The sequence below is a fragment of the Poecilia latipinna genome, unplaced genomic scaffold (genome assembly GCF_001443285.1).
Source record: "Poecilia latipinna isolate Pla-1442-1.1 unplaced genomic scaffold, P_latipinna-1.0 Scaffold812, whole genome shotgun sequence".
In the NCBI taxonomy this organism is placed as follows: Eukaryota; Metazoa; Chordata; class Actinopteri; order Cyprinodontiformes; family Poeciliidae; genus Poecilia; species Poecilia latipinna.
Window position 1 is genome coordinate 139520 of NW_015113428.1, and position 10826 is coordinate 150345.

Genomic DNA, 10826 nt, shown 5'->3' on the forward strand with positions numbered 1-10826 from the left:
AAAAAAAACTAAATATATAAGAGTCTGGCCTGTCAGTTTAAGCTAGAACATTTGATAAAATCCATTGATAACAGCTTTTAAAATGATGACATCATTATTTCCACTCTTGCTATCATCACATCACTTAAATATCTCTGTCACCATTTCATCTGGCTTCATGCCCAACATGGGTCGACTGTTCTCCTCACTTTTACCTCCAATATGACATAAACCGTGTACCTGCATAGGCACACAGTCACTGCAACCTCTGCCCTGGAGACTGAGCCAGGGTGTGTAGCAGGCAGCGCCGTCAGAACATGCCACCGCACATCAGCCTTCTTACAGGCCTTTTTAGCTCGCTGGGCTTGTCTAAACCTGAGAAAGAGACATTACAAAGCTGCTCTCTATCTTTAAATATGACACTAATCTTTTTGATATCAGTTTACATCAGCAAAACCCAGGCAAAGAAATGCACAAGGGAATGACACAAATCTCTTCGACTCCTCTCCCCACAGCTGCAACACTTAGATTAGATGGAAATCATATGCGAGAGCTTTCAAAAAGAAAGGAAATGGCCAGCAATCACAGACAATCTCTGCAAGCATTACAGCTTTATTCTTATTATCATTAGTTAATTTACTTAATCGTACTAGCCCCAATAAATCCTCAGTATTTTCTATGTTTTTTTTTTTTTTTTTTTTTTACATTTCTCAAGCCTTCGATTTCCACGTTGCGGGGTCAACCAGAGGCTACAGCCGATGTCATCTGATCTTGATGTCTGATTTGTTGTAGTGTTTACTTCGGCAATAAACTCATTCACCTAATGTTTGTTTATTAACCCACATATGTTCAAGATGCTTATCTGAATATATAAATGACATCATGACAGAAAAGCTGCTCATCAGAAAGCACTACAACCACCACGTTCTCCCTGCTTAACAAACACACATGAAGCGAATTTGCAGAAATGTGGATTGCTCCCAGTAGGCCATGAGTTATGAGGAAATGAAACTCAAGCTCTCTTTTAAAGCAGTGTCCTGTGGAGGGAAGCCCACCGGTGGTCGGGGCGAAAGGCCTTCAGGTCCTGTGGTCATCATTCGAATCGCGAGTCTAACCGTTGGGAGGTCGTCCAATTGTGCTAGTCGCATTGAAATGAATGATGTGCATCCTTTTAAAGTGAAAGAAGAAGTCAAATGATCACAGTGTGCTATATTTGTTCCAGTAAAAACAGCAAAGACCAAATTTACTTATCCTAAAATGTCTCGGTTGATTTGTTTCCAAATGCTGTCTGAGCTGATCAGCAAGTGATGAGTGATTGAGTGAGTGAATAATTCACGTGGAATTTGAAAGAACGTGCAAAACGAGTTCTGTTTCCTGTCAGCTTCTTGGAGCTTTCTTTATATGATAAAGGGAAATGGAGCTGCACCGAAAATCAAACAGCACTCCTAAAACACACACAGAGAGTTTGGCTAAAAGCTGATTTTGTGTTTAAACTGCTACGGAAGCTGAAATTGAGTCAATATGTCCGCAACTGACAAGAAAATGATGTGTGCATTTCACCGCCTTGTCTTCACTTGCACGTTAGGAGAGAGAGAAAAGGGACTACGGCTCTGCATTGCCTCGCAAAAAGTTGGTGGGTGGTAGAGGTGGAAGTGCAGTGGAGATAATCCGCGGCTTTTGCCCTAAGTCCTGTGCACGACGGCCAGATATGGGGCGGATAGAGTAGCCGTCCTACCCCGTGGCAGTCTCCCTGCCTTTAGCCACCCACCTGACCATCCCGGCAGCCCTGCAGCACACCGCCTCAAACACTCAGCCTTCAGCTATAATCAGCAGATGCTGAGCACGTCCTGCTCATTCTGGCTGAATAAATTTTGAGCCAGCTTTTTGGTGAGACTGTGTTCTAAACAGATGTTGGCAGCATCGTGTTGTGGAGACGCTTTCTTCAACAAGGACAGATGAAACTGGATGCAGTTGACCAGATGAAAGTTCGCCTTCCAGCAAGGCAACAAACCCAATTCATACCAGCAAACACTGCAGTAAAATTGTCAAGATTAAAGCATAGTAATGGGATAGAATGACCCAGTTGAAGATCAAATCTAAACGAGTTATGGTTCACTTTCAGTCTACGAAAGACATTATGAATCCAAAGTGACTGAATTTTAGTTGTTTGCTAAGAAGACTGGGCAAAGATTCTCAACCTTCGAATGTGCAACAATCATACAGACTCACCTCAAAAAAGAATCATTTATCATTTTCCTTCCGCCTCACAGTTATGCAGATTTAATTTAAATATTTTCATAAGATATTTTAAAGTTATACAAAAAAAATAAAAAACAGCTGTGAATATGTTTGCAAGGGACTGCAGTTTTCACATTTCATTAGTTTCTTGGCTTTTACATATTTGTGGCTTACCTAAAAGCAATATCTTGTTTTTGCATAATTATTTTACGGTTATGTCAATAAGGCAGAATAACTTACATGTTTTGTACTTTACCTGATGCCTGAAGTAATAAGGATTGTTGCAACTGAATGAAAATGAAGTGTCCCATGTATCAGTAGGCAGGACACACAGGGTCAACGGGTTAATGTGTTCAATATGGCAATGGGTTTCGCCCAGGGGAGAGATGAAACTGAAAGGTTAACCTGGGGCAGGCAAAAGGCCGGATAACCCCAGAGCACCACTCCAGGCTAAGGCACAGTTCAGCTGGAGACTCTTAGGAGAGGCTTCTCCAGCCTACACATTAGCCTGAGCCTGGAGCCTATGACCAGCTGTTGCACGCACCAGCAGTGGGAGGAAGAGGTAAAAACAGGATGTGCACCAATCCCAAGACACTCCTTCCCTCCTACACTATCTGTTAGTAATCAATCACACTACTTTCATGTGGAAGCATTAAATAGCTACAAAGAATATCCTCAAATTGTCTTTCTTTACACAAATTTAAAATGAGGTCAAAAACTCAAATTAAAATAAATAAATAAATAAATAAATGCAGCTTTCCTGGCCAATAACTTAGTATCTACAACGTCCTCCTGATAACCCCACCACCGCCGTCGTCATTATGGTCATCACACTAATCATGTGATATGTGAATCTTGGCTCTGGCTGGCTGTGGTAGCCACAGCTTCACGCCGTCTTTCAGCAGGACTTTAACCCGCCGAGGTTGTAAACACATAAAGCAGAGTTTAGCACATGTTATGCTGAAGGAATTTTTCAGATAGCTAAGATGACTGTTTCCCCAGTCTAGGCCACAATGTCGCTATCACTTCCCTCTTTCTCTTATACTGGGCTGACTCTTGCTCTCCCATCAGTCAGGGGAGTTCCCAGGTGACTTAATGGGTGCACAGTGTGAAATGTGAGAATAATGTGCCGTAAAAGTGAGGATTGTTTGATGTAAGGTGTTTGATGGTCTTAACGAGAGCATTTAACAGTTTTGTTTTCTCACCAACAAGAAAAGCAAAAAAAAGATAGAACATAAGTGCTATCTTCATGCTCCCAGGGTCATTTATAATCAGACAATAAGTAGTTTCCTATATAACCCATGAGAAACTTGGGCCCTGGTCCTGACAGGTGCCAGATTACACTTGCCTCCAAAAACTAAGACTGTCATTCAAGCTGGTTTGGGTGGAGATGGGACATTTGCCGGTCGTCGTTCTCAGGAAGATTTGCTGTGGGACTGTTTTTATCCACGAGTGAAAACAATGAGACTTCCCAGAAAGAACTGAATCATACTGAATCATGGCATGTACTGCACCATGCGCCTGACATAAAAACACAAATAAGGCTTTCACAGCACGGTTGTAGAGGTCTATGCTTTTTCTCAAACTGAGCAATGAACACAGTGGCAGTCACTCTAAAAGCCTTTTTTTGCTGCTGCAAGTGTGACACATAAAACTATAATGTTTTATGAGACATAGGTTGCAGTTGGCAGTTACTAGCAACATGATAAAAAAAGTGTAAAAAGCCATCTCAGTAAAAAAAAAGAGAAAAAGAGCAAGTTTAAGAAAAGATAAAACCTGCTGCTACATTCAGATCTTATATTATGCTCACCATGACATAAGATCTTTTCCACTATTGAAAACTGTTGTGTGTTAGTATTATGCAGAAAGTAAATGTCTTAATAAAATAATCAATTTAAATAAATGGAACAAGATTTTTCTTAAAAATTTTTACTAGAATAAAAAAAAACTAACAATCATTGTGTCTCAATGTTTTAAACTTATGACGCTCTTTTCCTTGGTGTTTAATTCTGCATCTCCCTTTGTGCAGTGAAAAGAATGTTAAGAAGGTAAAAAAAATATATACATATCTTCAAAAATTTAGCTTTTCTGTAATAAGCATGTAAAATCAAGAGAATATTGTTGGTGTCATTGAAGACCTCTCTGTTTTTATACCCCTAACTTATACCCCTAACTTGTGACATGTTTTAAAAGACTAAGTGGACTGTGGGGGTTATTGTAAGTATCTATGGTTATGCCTAAATTAAAGATTTGACTGCTCTATTTTTAATTAGCAATTTAAATTACACAAGCAACTTGCATTTTGTTTAACCCTGCATTCCAGTAAGTGTGCAGAGCACCATTTGTTATTTTAACCAAAGACATAAGTCACTTTGGATTTTTGGTCAATGCAAGTTTGAATAAATATTTTTGCGTTGATGTAAAAGTGTCACATTTCTTGCCAAATAGAAAGCAGTGTTTGCTAAGCATTAATAAAAACTCAATCAAATATATATTTTTTAATTCATAAAAATATTCGGAAGTATTCACAATTGATGAACTAAGTGATTGTCCTTTAAATATTTTGATTGATGATGAATGATCATATGTCCTAACTTGTTCCATTTTCATCTGCATGAACTTATTTTGTTCATATGTGAAAATAAACTAACTAAACCATGTTAAATTTAAAAAGGAGAGTTTTATTCTGCGCTAAAAGCGAGATCTGATGGATGCAAATTGGCTGATAATCGAACATTTCCCCTGTGCTGAATATAAATGTGACATTCCATAAAGAAATATGAAAGGCGCTGGACCCTGAGCTTTCAAAGAAATACGAAGCTCATGAATTTCTGGCAGGTTGCTGGGCTCCTCTGATTAGATCGTGAAACATCAACTTTCCCGGCTACATTTCAAGCAGGATGAGCAGGTAGACAAAGCGGCCTTTGAAATACAAACGCCAGGGAACAAAAAGCCTGACTCCACAGGATTTCGACCATCTTCTGTTTCAAGATAAAAGCCGGCCTGAATTTCTGTGCACACACAGCGGGGCAAGCCGAATTTTGAGTTATTCTCCTCTATTATGAAACCAAAAATGAATATTTAGAAAAACATATTAGAAATACATTAAAACGTGTGATGAAATGTTGCTTCCTTTCGCTGGCATTCTTTTAGTAAGAGTGGTAAGGTGGTGAGGTGAGTCAGTGAATTCACATGTTGCTGCCTTGGGCCCCACTGGCTGTCTAAACAAAGGCTCTGCACCGTCTGAGCTGATGGCTATCGACCAGCGCCAGGATAAGAATGACAGATCTTATCTGGCTTAATGATTGGCTATCTGAGATCGATGTCTATTTAGCAAATGTGTGCACAGTGAACAGGAAGTCTATGTTCAGATGAGCTAAAAATTTAGATAAATTGTAGAAAAATTCACAAAGGCCTAAATTGAGCCACAGTATACAGACTGTCGCACCAAAACTTTGTGCATGATCTCTTATGACATGATCATAAGAGTGTTCTTTGGCTTTCTACCAGTTTTACATAGCAGCCACCAAAATTCAAGTGCTGCACGTAAAAAGGAATTTATGTGTGTGTCAAGAGGTCAATGCTTTCCCCACCCAAAGGATTCCTGCAAGTTGGGATCCACCACAGTGGTCAATGCAAAAAACATTACATTGCTATGACTACGTAATGTCATAGTTTCTTGAAAAAAAATATATATATATATTTCAAGCCAAATACATTTTAAAACTCATCAGTGCTCTGTTGCAGCTAGGATTAGTCTAATTTATCCAAGAATGTAGCCCTAAAATGTGAAATCTGAGCCAATGGCATGCAAATCTGGCCTCACATCCATGTTTGCTAAACCTGTACAGTAAACCTGATGGCTGTAGATTTGAAGAAATGTGTGAAGTTATTCTGGGGAAATCTGATATTTTAACTATAATACATCTGATGACGCGAGCAGAATGTCACCCAATTTCAAATTCAAGGTTTATTTCCTTCGCTGCCATACATCTCAATATGCTGAAATGCACTACAAAATACATTCAAACACTGACAATCAAACCACGTCTTATGTGGTGATTCTTAGTAAAATGTGTATTTTCTTTTTTTTTTGTGATTCAAGAACAATTTTGACTCCTCAAAACTTACGTCTTCATTGCATTACATGTCTTCTTGATATTGTCTGACTTTATTTGTGGCCATGGAAGTGCTTGCAACTTTGGTGATCTGAAGAGGTGAGTGGATGCTTCTGGCAATGTAGTGTTTCTCATTTAAGTCATGACAAATGACACTATAATGAGACAGCGCAAAGCATGATAGTTGCATAGTTCTGTTCCTACCATAATGTTCAAGAAACCTTTCTAAAGATGGAATGCGTTTCATGTAGAACTATAGTTTTTATGGCTGTAACTCTTCCTCATCCACCTATTTAGTATCTTCATATATATATATATATAGATATATATATATATATATATATATATATATATATATATATATATATATATATATATTTTTATATTCCAATCATTACACGACTTAGGGGTTTTAACAATAAATTCTCCTCCCATTCACGATGTTTTAATCTACAAAATCTGAAAGTAAGATTTATTATTCAGGCTCTCATCTTATATCAAACACTGCAATACTTCATTTTGAAAGCTTCATGTTAAAACATCATTTATCTCTGGAGCTGACAACCTGACACCATCTATCTAAATTCACCACAGACATAATGAGACTTCCTGAACTGACAGTGTTTTCCGAGGTAAACTCCAAAACGTCCCCGGACCTTCTAATGAAAAGGGTGAGTGCTGACTTGACCTTTGACTTTACTTTTTTTTTTTTTTTTCTATTTTTTTCACAGGGAGAAGAAATGAGCAACACTTGTAGAGAAATTCAACTCTTGAAAGTTCAAGAGTGTTTCACCTAAATGCAGTGGTTCCTCTTTGACAGCCAGTAAAGGTCAGGCTACTCAAAGTTAAAGAGGCAAAATCTCCCTCCGCTGAAATGTATCTGGAAAGAATATAAATCATTTGTCATAATTCTTGCTGTCGGACAGGATTTGGCTCTCCCTCGCTCTCTCTTGGACTTGGACAGAGTTCAGACGTGGTGTGCAGCAGGATGCGAGTGACGTTCTCACCGGGCGGGGGACAACGCAGACTGTTTGAGGTGGTCTTCTAGTCTGAATTCTGAGTCCAGGAGTGAAACGGCCTGTCAGAGTGATGTATGATACATGTGCGAGTGTCTATGTGTGTGTGTGTGTGTGTTTAAACAAGAAGGAAATGTAAAAGTACATGAAATCTTTTAGTCTGCTTCTCATCTGAGACAAATTGTACCTTGATGTTGTTTGACGAATTGTCTTAAGGAGGAACTCTTAGTCTCGAACATATGATGATGACCTACATAGTTCATGTCTATTAATATTCCCTTTCTTGTATTTACAAGAGAGCAGACAAGGAGAAAAGGGGAAATGCTGCATTAAAGTGTGCTTCCTCAGAGGGTCAAGTCTGCATCGTCTTTCCCTAAGTTGAAAACAAACCTACATTAGCACCTCTCACTTTTGCTCTCATTGCAGTGCATTGGTTCCCCAAGTCCACCATTATTTTCCTCTTGGACTGACCCTCCCCCAGCCGCCTTTATTATGCCTAACTCCACCCTCCAAAACTCTCCCACACCCCCTTGCCCCCGCCACTCGCCTTGCCGCTGCCTCTCCGCATTGATGCCGATAATTGCCAATGAATGGATCTGCAGATTCCCATGGATGTCAGCAGAGCCTTTGGCCTGCTTTGTCACTCCCCTCCTCCTCGTCCTTTCCTGCTTTCCGAGTCTCCCCCTTATCCGTCTCAGTGAGGATTAGGGGAGAGTGATGGAGGTGATTTGATTAAGTGGGTGAGACTGAAGGATTGATTGCCATGCGGCTCCCTCATCCACGTTAACTTGCCAACCAACTCTGTCACCTTTTTATGCACAAGACATGACGATGTTCCATCTATGACAGCGTTTCGCACCAACTGATCTCAGTGTGGTTTAAGGGGACTTTTCATGATAGATCAACTTAACTTTGCATAATTGCAAAGTGGAAGAAAAATGATACATGGATTTGACAAAAATGTGAAAAGTGGGCTTTGTGTTTGTTTTCACTGCTCTTAAAAGTGAGACCTTATGTCTCAGTGAGATTTGCCTGTAAATTAAGGAAAAACAACAAAAAAACAGCCCCGATATGACATCTAGCTCAACAAAATCCCTTCAGAGTTCCCCTAATAAGTGAATGAATCCCCCTGTATTTTCTACCAGCATAATTATAGTTATTCTGCCAAGGCCTCTGTAGTTTGTTAGCGAACCTTAATCAACACATATAATAATAAAAACTAAGGAACAAGTCAGGGATAAAGTTATGTAGATTTTCAAAACAGAAGTTAAACATAAATTCCAAGCTTTGAAAATCGAATATAGCCATGATCAGTTCATCATCTGAAAATTGAAAAAGTATAGCAAAACTACAAACCCACCACATAAAAAGACAGTTCAAGCAAGGAGAACTTTAGTCAGAGAAGCACTCAGGAGGCATACGATAACCCCTGATGATCTGTAGAGATCCACAGTTCTGACTGCAGAAATATCTGTCAGAAAAAAACTAGTTGAGCAATCTACAAACTTGTTAAAAGGTTGGCGAGAAGAAAGGGAAATCTGAAAGAAATCCACTTGAGGTAAATGTGGAAAATGCAATCTGATTATGACATGAACAGTCTGATTTTTTTTTTTTTTTGGCTTACTTTCAAATCTCAATATTTGGAGGGGAAATGACACCACACTGCCAACACAATACTCCAGTGGTAACTCATGGTAGTGGCAGCATTATGTTGTGGGATGCTTTTCTTTACCAGAGGCGGAAAACCTGGTCAGAGCTAATAGAATAATGGATAGAGGTAAATACATAGCAATACCTGAAGAAAACATGTTGTGACTCACCAATGACTTAAGCTGGGGTGGAGGTTCACCTTCCTGAAGGACAAAAACTCCAAACAACCAAAGCTTCAATGGGATGGTTTAGATCAAAACAAATCCATAATGAGCAATATCGGCTCAAAGTTCTATCCTTAAGAATAGCTGCAAATTTGTTCTCTCAGAGCCTTTCTGTCTCTTCCTACAGCGTCTTTGTAAAGAACACGTAAAAAATGCTGTTCTTTATCTGGGAAAAGCTGGTAAAGACAAACTAGACATGCAAATTTAATTGCACCAATGTGTTGATCCAAAAAAAATTTACTCAGAGGACTGTGGGGGTAAACTAAATGGACAATATTTTTCATAACGTATGTAAATAAAATTCCTTCCATTTCACCCGGAGAGCCCGTTTCTTATGGTCCATCGCATAAAATCCCACAGAATTACATTGAAATTTGTGGTTGTAGTTTGAGGAATGCAAAGGTGCTGCATGTACCTTTTATATCAGTTTGTTTGCAGTCCAAGCATTAATACATTCATAACAAATGAATGTATTAATGCTTTTCTTAATACATGAATGCATCCACTGTTGATAAAGTGGATGTTGATCCACTTTATCAACATCCACTAGATGTTTTTTTTTTTTTTCTCTAAACATCCATTTTATCAAGCACATTTGTGGACAAAAATACAAATGGGTGACTTAGTAGTCATCCTACCACATTTCATGTGCAAGAAGAGCTGAGTGGTTCGACGTCATGAACACTGGGAGCCCACGCATCCTTTACATGCCAAAAGTAACCAATACCCAGTCAGTGTTCATCCAAGTTTAAGAAAAAAAAAAAAGAAACACTGGAGCAACTCTGCCTTCCGAGAAAGTCCGAGGTGGTCGCTAGAGTTAATCACATTACACCGGAAGAAACTGTAAGAACAGAGCAAAACAAACGGCTTCAAGAAGAACCTTTCATTGGAAATATAATTGTCTGGAGGAAGAAACAGAAGAAAGTATTTAAACAGGTTGAACGCACACCAAAACAAGCAATGCTGTGCATCTCGCAAAAAGCAACAATCAGCATTGAAGCGTGGACCTGTTCCAAAACCAAGTGGTAATTTCGTCATTTTTCTTTCCCTTTGAATACCGCACCAATTTGAGGAAATGGCTTGGAGTGGGTTTAAAGGCGTCTATGTTGCAGGAGTGTTGGGAACCAAGACGGTTTGGCTCTGGGCAGCACGTCAACCTCACTTCAAATTATCCTCATTAATGACAATTCCAAGAGGAAGTGGCCATTTGTATGTGTGTGATGTTAATATGTTTTGTAAGGGTATTGAATGAACACCAAGATGGCATTTTTAGTTAGAATCCCAAGTGTTGCCCAAGTAAACTAAGTGGGAACTTTCACTGTTCTGAGACTTTAGAAAGATTATGACTTCCTGCCTTATGTTATAAATTGATTAAATAGGGTAAACTGCAAAAACTCCCAAAAAATGACAGAACAATTAAAGGAATAAATGACCATAAAAGGCAGAGGTTCCCAAACTGTGGGGCGCTTGAGCACCTGCCCCTTTAGTGGTCTCTGCACGGCCCTGCACAAAGCATTAACGTGCTTTGTCCCCCCCCCCCCCCCCCCCCCCCCCCCCCCCCCCCCCCCCCCCCCCCCCCCCCCCCCCCCCCTCCTATCGTT